Here is a 12,387-nt window from a genome sequence, read left to right as displayed (position 1 = left end):
CTGCCATTGACTTGGGCATCCTTTGGGCAGTTCCCAAAGTGATTGGGAGTTTGATCATTCCTTTTATTGCTATGACATCTCCCGAAAAACCATAAATGCTCGATGTCATAGGTCGCAAATCCTTCTCCTGCAACCCCATTTGTTTGAATGCTTGGAAATTCAGCAGATTCACTGAACTCCCATTGTCAACAAGTATGCGATGGACATTATCCCCACCAATATTGGCGACTATCACTAGTGCATCAGAATGCGGGTAATGGACCCATCTCGCATCACTCTCCATAAAGGTGATGTCATCGCATTCTTTCTTAAACAGCTTCTCGGGCCGCTCACTAAGATTATTCACATTGGTAAGCGGCTTCTCCTTGGCTTCTCTGGCATATCGTTCTTGTGATTTGCGAGAGTCCCCTGCGATATGAGGTCCTCCAATTATAGTCAGGATGTTGCAAGGTATTCTGGAGCCACTCGCATTCTGGTTTTCTCCTTTGTCATCCGCTTGGGGACGACTTTCCTCGCTCTTCTTATACTTGTCGAATTTCCCTCTCCGGATTAGCTCCTCGATTTCATCCTGCAAGACCCAACATTCTAAAGTAGTGTGACCTATGTCCTTGTGGTACTTACAGAATTTTTTAGGGTCTCTCTTGTCGCGATTTCCCCTGATGGGGGGCGGCTTCTTGAAGACTCCGTTTCTTTCTTCGATTGCGTAGATATGGTCTCGAGGGACTGCGAGTTCAGTATAATTGACGAAGCGAGGTCCACCTTTCCTTTTTGGCGAGGATTCCTTCTTTGGAGGAGACTTGGCCAGCTTCGGACTTCGCTGTCTTCGCGGGCTGCGTCTTCTTGGGCTTCGGCCCCTTGAGTTCTTCCCTCGTGGACTGTGAGATCATGACCGCTGTATGGGTGACCGGCGCTTGTCCTTCCCTTTCTCTAACTCCGCTAGAGAATTCTCGATTCTTTTGTGAGGTTCGGCCATGGCGAAGAACTCCACTAAGGACTCGGGCCTTCGAGCCCGTAGCTCCTTCCAAAAGTTGGTCCTCGGCAAGATACCTGTTATCAGCATGCAAACAAGCGAAGACTCGGGGGCCTTCTCGACCTTCGTTACTTCTGCGTTAAAGCGTTTGAAATAGTCTTGTAAAGACTTACCAGGTTCTTGTTTGATGTTGGCCAAAGTCGTATAAGGTGGCCTATACGTCATTGTGGCCTGGAAATGTGTGAGGAATAGGTCGACGAAGGTTTCCCACGTCGATATCGATGCCTTGGGTAATTGGGTGAACCAATCATGGGCATTTTCCTCGAGTGTTGCCGCAAGAATGCGGCACTTTGCGAGCTGCAGTACCTGGTCCACTTCCATTATAGTATTAAATTTTTCAAGATAATCTATCGGGTTAGAAGTACCTTTATATTTGAGGGACTCGGATAGACGAAACCCTTTTGGAAGTTGAGCCTGTCGCACTTCTGTAGTGAAAGGCGAGGTGCCATGCAACTTATATATAGGCTTTCGTTGCTGCTCGAGCATTTTCAAAGCCTGCAGAAGCATGCTTTGGTCAATCCCTCCAGCCGCAGGAGCCGGGGTTGCTACAACTGTGGGGCTCGCAACTACTGCGGCAAGATTTGCTGGGACATTAATCCCAGTGTTCGCGATCGGTGCGGTAGGCGGGTTATTATAAGTGTTGGCACCCTGATCGTCCGCATGGGGATCACGGAGTGTCTCAATATTATGTGGGACGTGAGAGCGTGCCCTGAAAACTGCGTTGAGATGATCACGTAGTTCACCTCGGTGTACTTGATAACGTCCTCCCTGTTGTGTCTGTACAGAGCCGGACCTTGTGTACCTGCTTGGAGTGCGACCATGCGATGACGAAGAGGCTGACTCTGCGTCGTTGTCTCTTGACGGTCGGCTGCGAGGATTACGCGCTCAGGATCTTCATCGATTTGTGTGCTTTGGTTTGGATACCTTGCGGATTGATCCCTCGACGTTGGATGGTTCAGGTCCAGACCTTCAGGGTTGGTTCTTCGTTCCCTGCGTACACGGTTAGTATGACGTCTAGAAGTTGTTACCTCAAGGTTATCGGTGCGAATAGGAGGAACTCGAGGAGGGCGTCGGGCTCGGTTTTGTCCATCTACTTCGGCCTGTCGTGCCCGCAGTTGATCCTGAATCGCAACATATTGATCAGTGGTGAGCTGGATCATTCCCTCGGATACCACCGCCGGAGTGACGGGGGGAAAATGCATGGTTGCTGGTGGTGTGGATGTGTCCCCAACTTGAGGGTCAGTCGTTTCTGGGAATAGGTTGAGAGGTCTGATATTGCTTCTTCCTACTCCACCGTTAATGACGTCCACAGGTGGCGCTCCAGCTCCAGATAATGGTACGTTCATCATCCCAATGTTGATGGACCCGTTGTTAGCTCCGTTAGCGTGATTTCCAGCCATGATGATATTGTTCTTTAAAATGAATGAAATCTTAGTCGTTCCCACAGACGGCGCCAAATGTTGTCGAGTGAATTTCGCAACACCAAATTATATTATTTTATTAATACGAAAGAGAATTTTAAGAGAAACGACAAGTGCGAGTATTCAACCTAGAATGGCGAGTACTCGACTGGGAATGGGAAAACAATCAACAAAACTAGAGAATATCAGCAAGACAGAGAATTATAGTGGTTTAGTCAGATTGTGATCTGCTTAGTCCACTGTAGCCAAGGATTCCCCTAGGTGCCATTTCATGGTGGATCACCTCTTTATATACAAAGCAGGTGTCCAATCGGTTACACAAGGATAACATTCATTGTTAATCCATTATTTACATATTGAATTGCAATAATTAAACTAAACAACGTTAACATTAATAAATGAATGACAGTTACTAAGTTCATCAACGTATGCGTCTTCCGTACCTGTGAGTTGACTGTTCATATTCCGATGTACAACTCGCAGGGTTATCATTATGTTTAGGACGTCTGCGTCTTTAGATAGTCGCTTCTTGTAGATATCGTGTGTTGAGCTGATAGAACCTAGACATGCGAGTCTATATCGCATTATAAAGGCTGTAGGGTTCCTAAGATCAACTCGTACTTACAGAGAATTGTTCTCCTGGTTTATACAAGGACAAGGGGAGGATGATCGCATATATTCGATATATGCGATCTACACTCTTGTCTCGGATACGATTAGACTTCGGTCATGCTCGCCACCTCTCGCTGGTTATATCTTAAGCGAGGTTTAAAACTTCGAGGAGTCCCTCAGGGACATCTCAGCTTTCTGTGGAAAATCTGAGTATACGTGTCCTTTTAGTGGGGGTCTGGTCTCGAGTTTCTAGGTGAGAGAAATCTCACTATAACAATCATGTCTGTCTAAATCCAGTGAACTGACAAATCAGGGAATAAACTTTCGAACATATAATTAAGATTATATTCCACTGTGCTGACAACACTATAATCATTAACAAATTCATATGTTCTGGACTTAAATAGAATTCATACATTATATATAATCATGAAATAAATCATGTGAACCATGCAACATAAAATATTATTTCTGATCTTTATTAATAAGTAAATCAAATTATTTGAAATGGGTTTTATTTAGGGCACAAAACCCAACAGATACAACCTGAATACAACCACAATCATCACCAGAAGCAATGGTGGAATTCGTTAAACTGATTATCTTGTTAATGGCATCCTTGGAAAAAGAGCAGGCAGAAAGTGTAATTAGTTTTCCATAAAAGAGAGAAATATAGTTAGAATTAATGAATAAAGCGAAACTCACTCACGAGCATCCTCAGAACGAGCAATGGCAGAACCAGTTTCAACATCTGTGGCTAGAATTAAACAATCCGGTGATCCCGACACAATAGCTGTGATGTTAACACAATCATTTTCATATTATCTTGATCAATAAAATACATACATAAACATCTATATATATGTGGTGAAAACACCCTCAATTCTTGGCCAAAAACAGTGCCAAAACAACAAGAACAACAATTAACAAGTAATCAACATAAACTTCAAACCAGAAAAGAATTATCAGAATTGGACAATAAAAGATTAATAGACTTACCTTTGAATCAAATGAAATCTTATTCAATCTTTAAGCACCTTAAAAATCCAAACTAATTACTCCAAATTGAGTCTAAGTGTTAAACACATTACAAAACAAACCTCACATGGTTGAAGTCATCTCTAAGGATGAGCAATTCTACTTTTACAACCCTCCTATACACTCACAGAACTGGTACAAAAACTAGAGAGAAAGAGAGAGGGAATTCTAGGTGAGAGAGGCTCGGATTGGACTCTTTTGAATGAAGCCTTGGTGCTTTCTTTTATAGGCATTGGTTGAATCAAGTTGGTAGGTATTACTTAGGTGTCAAGCTAGATAACTAACTTAACTAACCAATGACAATGGTTGAATAGAATGATGAAGTGGCATTAGCTCATTGGGACAAAACCTACAACAAATCCACCTGGTTTGTTCCAAAGAGCTAATGACAGAAGAGAAGCTTAAGAGCTTCTGATATTGACCAGATTCAAGCAATGAAGAAACTTGTTTCTTGTGACACTCTTAGTAAAGATATCAGCTGGGTTATCATGAGTGCTAATCTTCTTGACTTGAACCTGTTTAGATGACACAATGTCTCTAATGAAATGAAGTTTGATATCAATGTGCTTTGACCTCTCATGAAACATTGGATTTTTCATGAGATGCAAGGCACTTTGATTGTCACAATATACTGTAATGTCCTCAGATTTGAAGCCTAGGTCTTCAGTTAAACCTCTTAGCCATATAACTTCTTTAATGGCCTCTGTTGCTGCCATATATTCAGCTTCTGTTGAAGACAGAGCAACAACTTTCTGTAGGTTAGACTTTCAACTAATGCAGCGTCCTAGTGCAGTAAATACAAATCCAGTTAAGCTCCTTCTAGTGTCTAAATTAGCTGCAAAATCTGAGTCAACATAGCCATATATTTCTTCTTGAAACTGACTATCCTTGCAGAATACAATTCCTGTATTCAGAGTACCTTGCATGTATCTCATGGTCCATTTAAGTGCTTCCCAATGTTCTGAACCAAGATCTGAGATATACATGCTTACCATGCTCATGGCATGAGCTAAATCTGGTCTTGAGCAAACCATAGAGTACATCAGACTTCCTACATGGCTAGCATATGGAATCTTACTCATTTTTGCTCTTCCAACATCTGTTTTGGGTGATTGAGCAGCAGACAGTTTGAAATGCTGTGCAATAGGTGTAGCAACTGGTTTGCTCTTAGACATGCCAAATTTGGAGAGAACCTTCTGTAGATAGGAGGCTTGAGACAAAATAATAACTCCTATTGAAGGTCTCTTAATGTCTATGCCTAGAATCTTGTTAGCCTTGCCTAGGTCTTTCATTTCAAACTCCTCACTAAGTTTGCTTTTAAGCTTACTGATTTCAGGTTTTGACTTACTGAAAATCAGTATGTCATCAACATAGAGCAATAGATATGTTTGATTATTGAAATATACACAAGAGTCATACTTACTTTTGGTATATCCAATGCTCTGCATGTAGGTGTCAAACCTCAAATTCCATTGTCTTGGTGCTTGTTTGAGGCCATATAGGGACTTCTTGAGTAGGCAAACATCATCAGGATTACCATTTTCAAACCCCATAGGTTGTTGCATATAAATTTCTTCCTCTAATTCTCCATGCAAGAAAGTTGTCCTCACATCCATTTGCTCAATTTCTAGATCCAAACTAGCTACCTTTGCCATCATTGCTCTTATTGAAGCTTTTTTAACAATTGGGGAAAAAATCTCTGTGTAGTCTACACCCTCCTTTTGAGTAAACCCTTTTGCTACTAATCTTGCCTTGAACCTTGGAGGTTCATTTTCAGATCCTTCTTTATGCTTGAATAACCATTTGCACCCAACTGGTTTGTACCCTTCTTGTTTCTTCACAACTATCCATGTTTTGTTCTTTATGAGAGAATGCATCTCATCATGAACTGCTTGCAGCCAAGCTGCAGCATCCTTACTCCTCATAGCTTCCAAGAAGCTCAATGGTTCTGAACTATCTATCTCTTCAGCAACCATAAGTGCAAAAGCAATGAACTTAGCATATCCAAATCTGTTAAGGGCTTTGGTCTGTCTCCTCTCTCTGTCTCTTGCTAATAGATACTCACTTAGATCATGTTGGCTTCCTCTTTCATCACTTCCAGTAGTCTCAATTTCACTTTGAATTACAGGTGTAGGTGTAGATTGAGGCTCCACCTCAATTTGTACATTTTCATCTAGTGTAGTTTCATTGTTCTTTGAGGGCCTTTCATCTTCCTTGAACACTACATCCCTACTAATCATACATTTCTTAAATCCAGGTTCTAGACACCATAGCCTGTAACCTTTGACTCCTTCAGGGTAACCCACAAACATGCATCTCAATGCTCTAGGTTGGAGTTTGTCTTGCTTAACATGCATAAAAGCAGTACGGCCATAAACTCTTAAATGTTCTAGGTTAGGAGCTTTACCTGTCCACATTTCTTGAGGAGTTTTAAAGTTGTTAGGCACTGAGGGTGATCTGTTGATTAAATAGCATGTAGTTTTGATGGCTTCTCCCCAAAATGATCTGTCCATTCCAGCACTCAATAACATGCATCTCACCCTTTCAAGCAGAGTTCTGTTCATTCTCTCAGCAAAACCATTTTTCTAAGGTGTATTGATCACTGTTCTACGCCTTTGGATTCCCAACCTGCTACACCATTCATTAAACTCATTTGAACAGAACTCAAGGCCATGGTTAGTCCTCAATACCTTAATTTTGCTCCCTGTTTGATTTTCCAGCAGCCTTTTCCAATTGTCAAATGTAGGCAGTGCTTCATCCTTGCTTTTCAATAGATGAATCCACACTTTCCTACTGAAATCATCAACCATGCTTATGAAATAGTGAGCACCTCCTTTGGTTTGAATTCTAGAGGGTCCCCAAAGGTCTGAATGCACATAGCCAAGCTTTTCAGTGGTGTTGTGCTCAGCCTTAGGAAATTTCAGCCTGCATGCTTTTCCTAACACACATTCATCACAAAACTCAAGTCCTTCTATCAATTTCTTCTTAAAAAAACCTTGCTTATTCAACTCCTCAAGTCCTCTTTGGCTAACATGTCCTAACCTGAGATGCCAAAGCTTGACATGACTCAGCTTTTCTGAATTTACAGCAGGTGCAGCACTCCCTGTTATAGTGTTGATATCCAGAAAATATAAACCATTCTTAAGTGTTCCCTTGAACACAATTTCTGACCCTTGGTCAATTTTTATTACTCCATTCTCAATTTTGACAACAAAACCTAATCTATCAAACATTCCAATAGAAAGAAGGTTTCTTTTAAGATTTGGCACATACCTCATATGCTGCAGACTTTTCATGATTCCATCATGATTCTTCAACTGAATTGTGCCAATCACTTGTATCTCACAAGCCTTGTTGTTCCCCAACAGAACTGTACCCTTGTGATCCTCCAATTTTGAATCAAACAGTTCATTATTTGGTGTCATGTGAAATGAGCACCCTGAATCTAAGATCCATTCACTTGATCTTGAGCTAGACACAACAAGTGCATCTAATGACACATAACCATCTGCAACATCAGCAACACCATATTTCTTGAACTTGTGTTGATTCTCTCTCTTTGACTTAGCCTTCAAAGCCAAGAAATCATCTCTAAAATGCCCTTCTTTCTTGCAGTAGTAACATTTCTTCCCTGCTGCAGCATTGGAATTGGAATTCTCTGAGTTGTTCTTTGAATTGAACCTGGACTGGTTTCCTTTGAAACCACTTGTGCCATGTCTTCCTTTGAACTCTCTTCTTGGGACTTTACCAGTAACAATGAGCAAGCCATCACCATTGTTATTCCCTTTCTCATAACCTTTCTTCTGAATTTCCTTAGAGTTCAGGGCTGCCTTTACCTCAGTCATTGTCAATGTCTCTTTTCCATACAAGATTGTATCAACAAAGTGTTCATACATCTTGGGAAGTGAACTTAACAGGATTATAGCCTGATCTTCATCCTCAATTTTCACTCCCAGGTCATTCAGATCTAAACTGATCTTGTTGTAGTCATCTAGGTGCTTCCTTAGTTCTTTAGTTTCATCCATTCTCAATGTATACAGTTTCTTCTTGAGGTAGAGTTTGTTGGCCAAGGATTTCTTCATGTAGATAGAGGCCAACATGTTCCAAAGGCCTAGAGCCTTTTCTTCATCAGCAACCTCCCTTAGAACCTCATCTCCAAGACTGAGCAAGATAGCACAGTGTGCTTTTGTCTCAATTTCTAGTTTCTTTCTTTTGTCATCAATCCGGTCCAATGAAAAGCTCTAATTTTAATCCTCCACAAACTAAAATCATTGGAGCCAGTAAATTTGTCAACCTCGAACCTTGTAGAAGTCATTTCAGATCTGATAGAATAATCTTAGAGTAAAAATATTCTATCAGCTATTTCCCAAAATAAATACCAATAATGAATTTCTCAAATGATTTTTATTCTAATAAACAGTCACGAAGTTACAATATCGAGCTTTCGAGAGGCTCGTCTCTCCAAATTCCCAATCTTTCGAGAGGATTGGTCTCTCCACAAAGAGTCTACTCTTATCTAATTCCAAGATAATCTAAATGAGGTTGCTCCCTCTCTATTTATAAGCATTAGTCTTAAAAAGACTTGGGCCACCTAGGATTACAATTGGACCAATAGAATTAAAACACTAAGATAACTCAACTTGTGTACATAAGAGACTAAGCATTTCATTTAATCATTTTCTGATATAAAATAAGTCTTAGGTTTATCAATACCCCCCCCCCCCAAGAACCTTCACCTTGTCCTAAAGGTGAAAGCTTAGAAATTGTTCTTTAATGGTAGAGATATATTCCTCTGTTGCTTTAAAATCTTAGAGAAAGTGCCACTTGATCAACACTTCATGTCTTGCAGGTAAACTTGGTGATAGGCTAAGATTCGGTTTGCATTTCCCTCTATCAAAAATCCATTGAATGTAGAAGACTCTTGGTGTACTTGGCACCCCACTCATACAAGTTTCTTTGCCAACGAAGATGATTAAACTCTGAAATCTTGTTAGATGGCGTCTTCTTCTCTTCAGGCGGCAGCTTTCCATCGTGTAGGTGCTGTTGTGGCTGAGAATAAATGTGTCTTTCTTTCAACAAACAAGTGCTCTTTCTTAAAAAAATCCACCTTGAAATCGACTCCTTCTTTGGAAGTGCCTTTGCAGTCTCTTCTCTATTGTTTTGTTGTTTTCCATCCTTGCAAACTGCTCCAACCAGCTGAGTTTTTATCAGCGACAGCACCATCTGCTCGAGTAGAACAATGTTCTTTTCGTTACATACGATATTATCCACGCCATCAAAATTTTTCTCGTCAAATGTTGGCATTTTTAGTTCTCTTAATCACTTCTCGTGTCTGGAACAAGTTCCTGATTCTCCTCTTTCAAAAGATCTCTCGATGAAAAATTGATTTCCATGAAATTCCCATGTAGGTGGCACTTTGGCAGCTCCATGGTTGTGTTCTAACTGAATGTTATTGGTTCTTGCCATAATAGATGCTCCCAGGCTCCTCTTCCTCTCCATATCTTTTGAGTTGGATGTGTTTACCACTTCTTCTCCCGGTTCTTAAATGATTCTTGACTATTCTAGGGCAATTTCCATCGCTCAATCCACTTTTCTTGGACGTTTTACCCTTAATTCAGCCATTAGTGATGGTACTAACCCAGTAAAAAATGTGCCTAAATGAACTTCTGGTGTTATGTTGTCAAATAGAGCTAAGAGCCGGATAGAATTTTTATTTTTTTCAGTCATGAAGCTCTCTTGCTTGACTTGCAGAAATTGGTCATAAAGGGACCCCATTTGTGTTTTTGAAATGCTTCAGCACCAATTTTTTCATCTCTTCCCAGCTTAATATGTCTCGCGTTTTAATTTCATATTCATACCATAGTAGAGCATCCCCTGAAAATGAAATGACGACAACCTCCATCTTCTCGTCGTTGTCATATCCATGAAAAGAGAAAAATCTTTCTGCTTGTAATATCCCTATATTTGGATTCTCTCCATCAAAACTCAGCATCTCCAACTTCTTGAGCCAATTTTTATGTCAGAATTGCGAGTCTTGCTGGTTCTTATCAAAAAATTCCCTCTCTGAGGTCCGATTCATACAGAATCCTGCCATAGGAGTGATGCCCGTGGTCGTTGATCGTTGTTCTAGCAATGTCACACTGTGTTGGTGTGCCATGGGGCTCATTGGGCCCTTGCTTTCCTCCTTTTCCTTATGGCCAACAACTCCATTAACATCTTTTTTGGGTTCTTGGACAGTTCTTGATTTTTCTTGAACTTCCAAGAAAGTCTTGAATTGTTGTTGTAACATGTCTCGAAGAGATTCTTGCAATTGCTGATTAAGTTGTCGCGTTATCTCTTGTATTGAATCATGAAGAGATCCTTTGATTCTAGAAGATGCACCTTTCATATCTTCACAATCTTCCTCCAAAACCATGGAAGAAAAACCGTTCTTTGCTTGTTTCTTGGGCACCATGTCCGCAACTCACCGCACCAATTTGATAGAATAATCTTAGAGTAAAAATATTCTATCAGCTATTTCCCAAATAAATACCAATAATGAATTTCTCAAATAATTTTTATTCTGAAAAACAGTCACGAAGTTACAATATTGAGCTTTCGAGAGGCTCGTCTCTACAAATTCCCAATCTTTCGAGAGGATTGGTCTCTCCACAAAGAAGTCTACTCTTATCTAATTCCAAGCTAATCTAAATGAGGTTGCTCCCTCTTTATTTGTAAGCATTAGTCTTAAAAAGACTTGGGCCACCTAGGATTACAATTGGACCAATAGAATTAAAACACTAAGACAACTCAACTTGTGCACATAAGAGACTAAGCATTTCATTTAATCATTTTCTGATATAAAATAAGTCTTAGGTTTATCAAGATCAGGTTCTTGAAGCTTGAAACTAATTCTTGATGACTTGAATTTGGTTCTTGAAGGTTTGAAGATGAGTCTTGATCACTTGAATGCAGTTCTTGATCTTCAATTCAACCTTGCTCTGATACCATTTGTGGTGAAAACACCCTCAATTCTTGGCCAAAAACAGTGCCAAAACAACAAGAACAATAATTAACAAGTAATCAACATAAACTTAAAACCAGAAAAGAATTATCAGAATTGGACAATAAAAGATTAATAAACTTAGCTTTGAATCAAATGAAATCTTATTCAATCTTTAAGCACCTTAACAATCCGAACTAATTACTCAAAATTGAGTCTAAGTGTTAAACACATTACAAAACAAACCTCACATGGTAGAAGTCATCTCTAAGGATGAGCATTCTAATTTTACAACCCTCCTACACACTCACAAAACTGGTACAGAAACTAGAGAGAAAGAGAGAGGGAATTCTAGGTGAGAGAGGCTCGGATTGGACTCTTTTGAATGAAGCCTTGGTGCTTTCTTTTATAGGCATTGGTTGAATCAAGTAGGTAGGTATTGCTTAGGTGCCAAGCTAGATAACTAACTTAACTAACCAATGACATTGGTTGAATAGAATGATGAAGTGGCATTAGCTCATTGGGACAAAACCTACAACAATATATATATCATACCGCAGCCATCGTTAATGAAGCGAACAGCTCTGCAAGATTCTGTGTGGGCGTGCACTTCCAACACCCTAACAAACAAACAAATTTTAATTTAAAAAGAAAAGCCAAAGGAAATGAGAGACTGACAGTGACAGAGAATGGTTTAGATTATTATACCTTTAAGGAGTGGAATCAGCAGTGTAGCGGTACCTACAAGAATATCAACAGTATATACATGAGAAGAAGAGGAAGATAATAATGATAATGGTGATGAAGACGAAAGGTAAGGTTTTAGAAAGAATATTACAAGAGAAGATCGCCAGTAATGAGTGCAGCAGAAAGAAGGTGATCTGATGGATGAAAATCAATGTCAAATGGCAATGACCCTAAATTATTCTCCATGTCTTCTTCTTTCTAAGATTGAGAGGTCTGGGAATCACAAATTGTGAAATAGACACTCACAAATTTGTCATATTTGGGATTTTATCATGTTCCTACAAGAAGTAATCATCAATTAAGCTCGTGAATTTCCTGGGAACATGAAAAGAAAGTGTAATCTAATAAAAAAAATAATTACTTAAATACATGGGTCGCTTACTAAAGACATAACTGGTAAAAGTGGAAGACGATGAAGAAGACGAGCAGAGAAGAATGAATGGTCGAGTTGAAGAAGAGAGAGAAAGAATGTTGTTGAACCGTTTTTTTTTTAATTTTATTATATAAAAAATATATAATAATAAAGGAAAAAAAATCGGTCAAGAAAAAAAAACTGA

The 12,387-nt window shown here is 39.7% G+C and overlaps 1 pseudogene; it reads right to left on the bottom strand.

Moving 5' to 3' along the window:
- LOC133039230 (WD repeat-containing protein 55-like) overlaps positions 1-12,016 on the bottom strand; it is a 41,896-nt pseudogene extending 29,880 nt beyond the window's left edge.
- Positions 12,017-12,387: the final 371 nt, after the last annotated feature.

The sequence above is a fragment of the Cannabis sativa genome, chromosome 6 (assembly GCF_029168945.1).
Source record: "Cannabis sativa cultivar Pink pepper isolate KNU-18-1 chromosome 6, ASM2916894v1, whole genome shotgun sequence".
In the NCBI taxonomy this organism is placed as follows: domain Eukaryota; kingdom Viridiplantae; phylum Streptophyta; class Magnoliopsida; order Rosales; family Cannabaceae; genus Cannabis; species Cannabis sativa.
The sequence above is the reverse complement of the archived record's forward strand: the minus strand, read 5'-3'. Positions and strand labels throughout refer to the sequence as shown.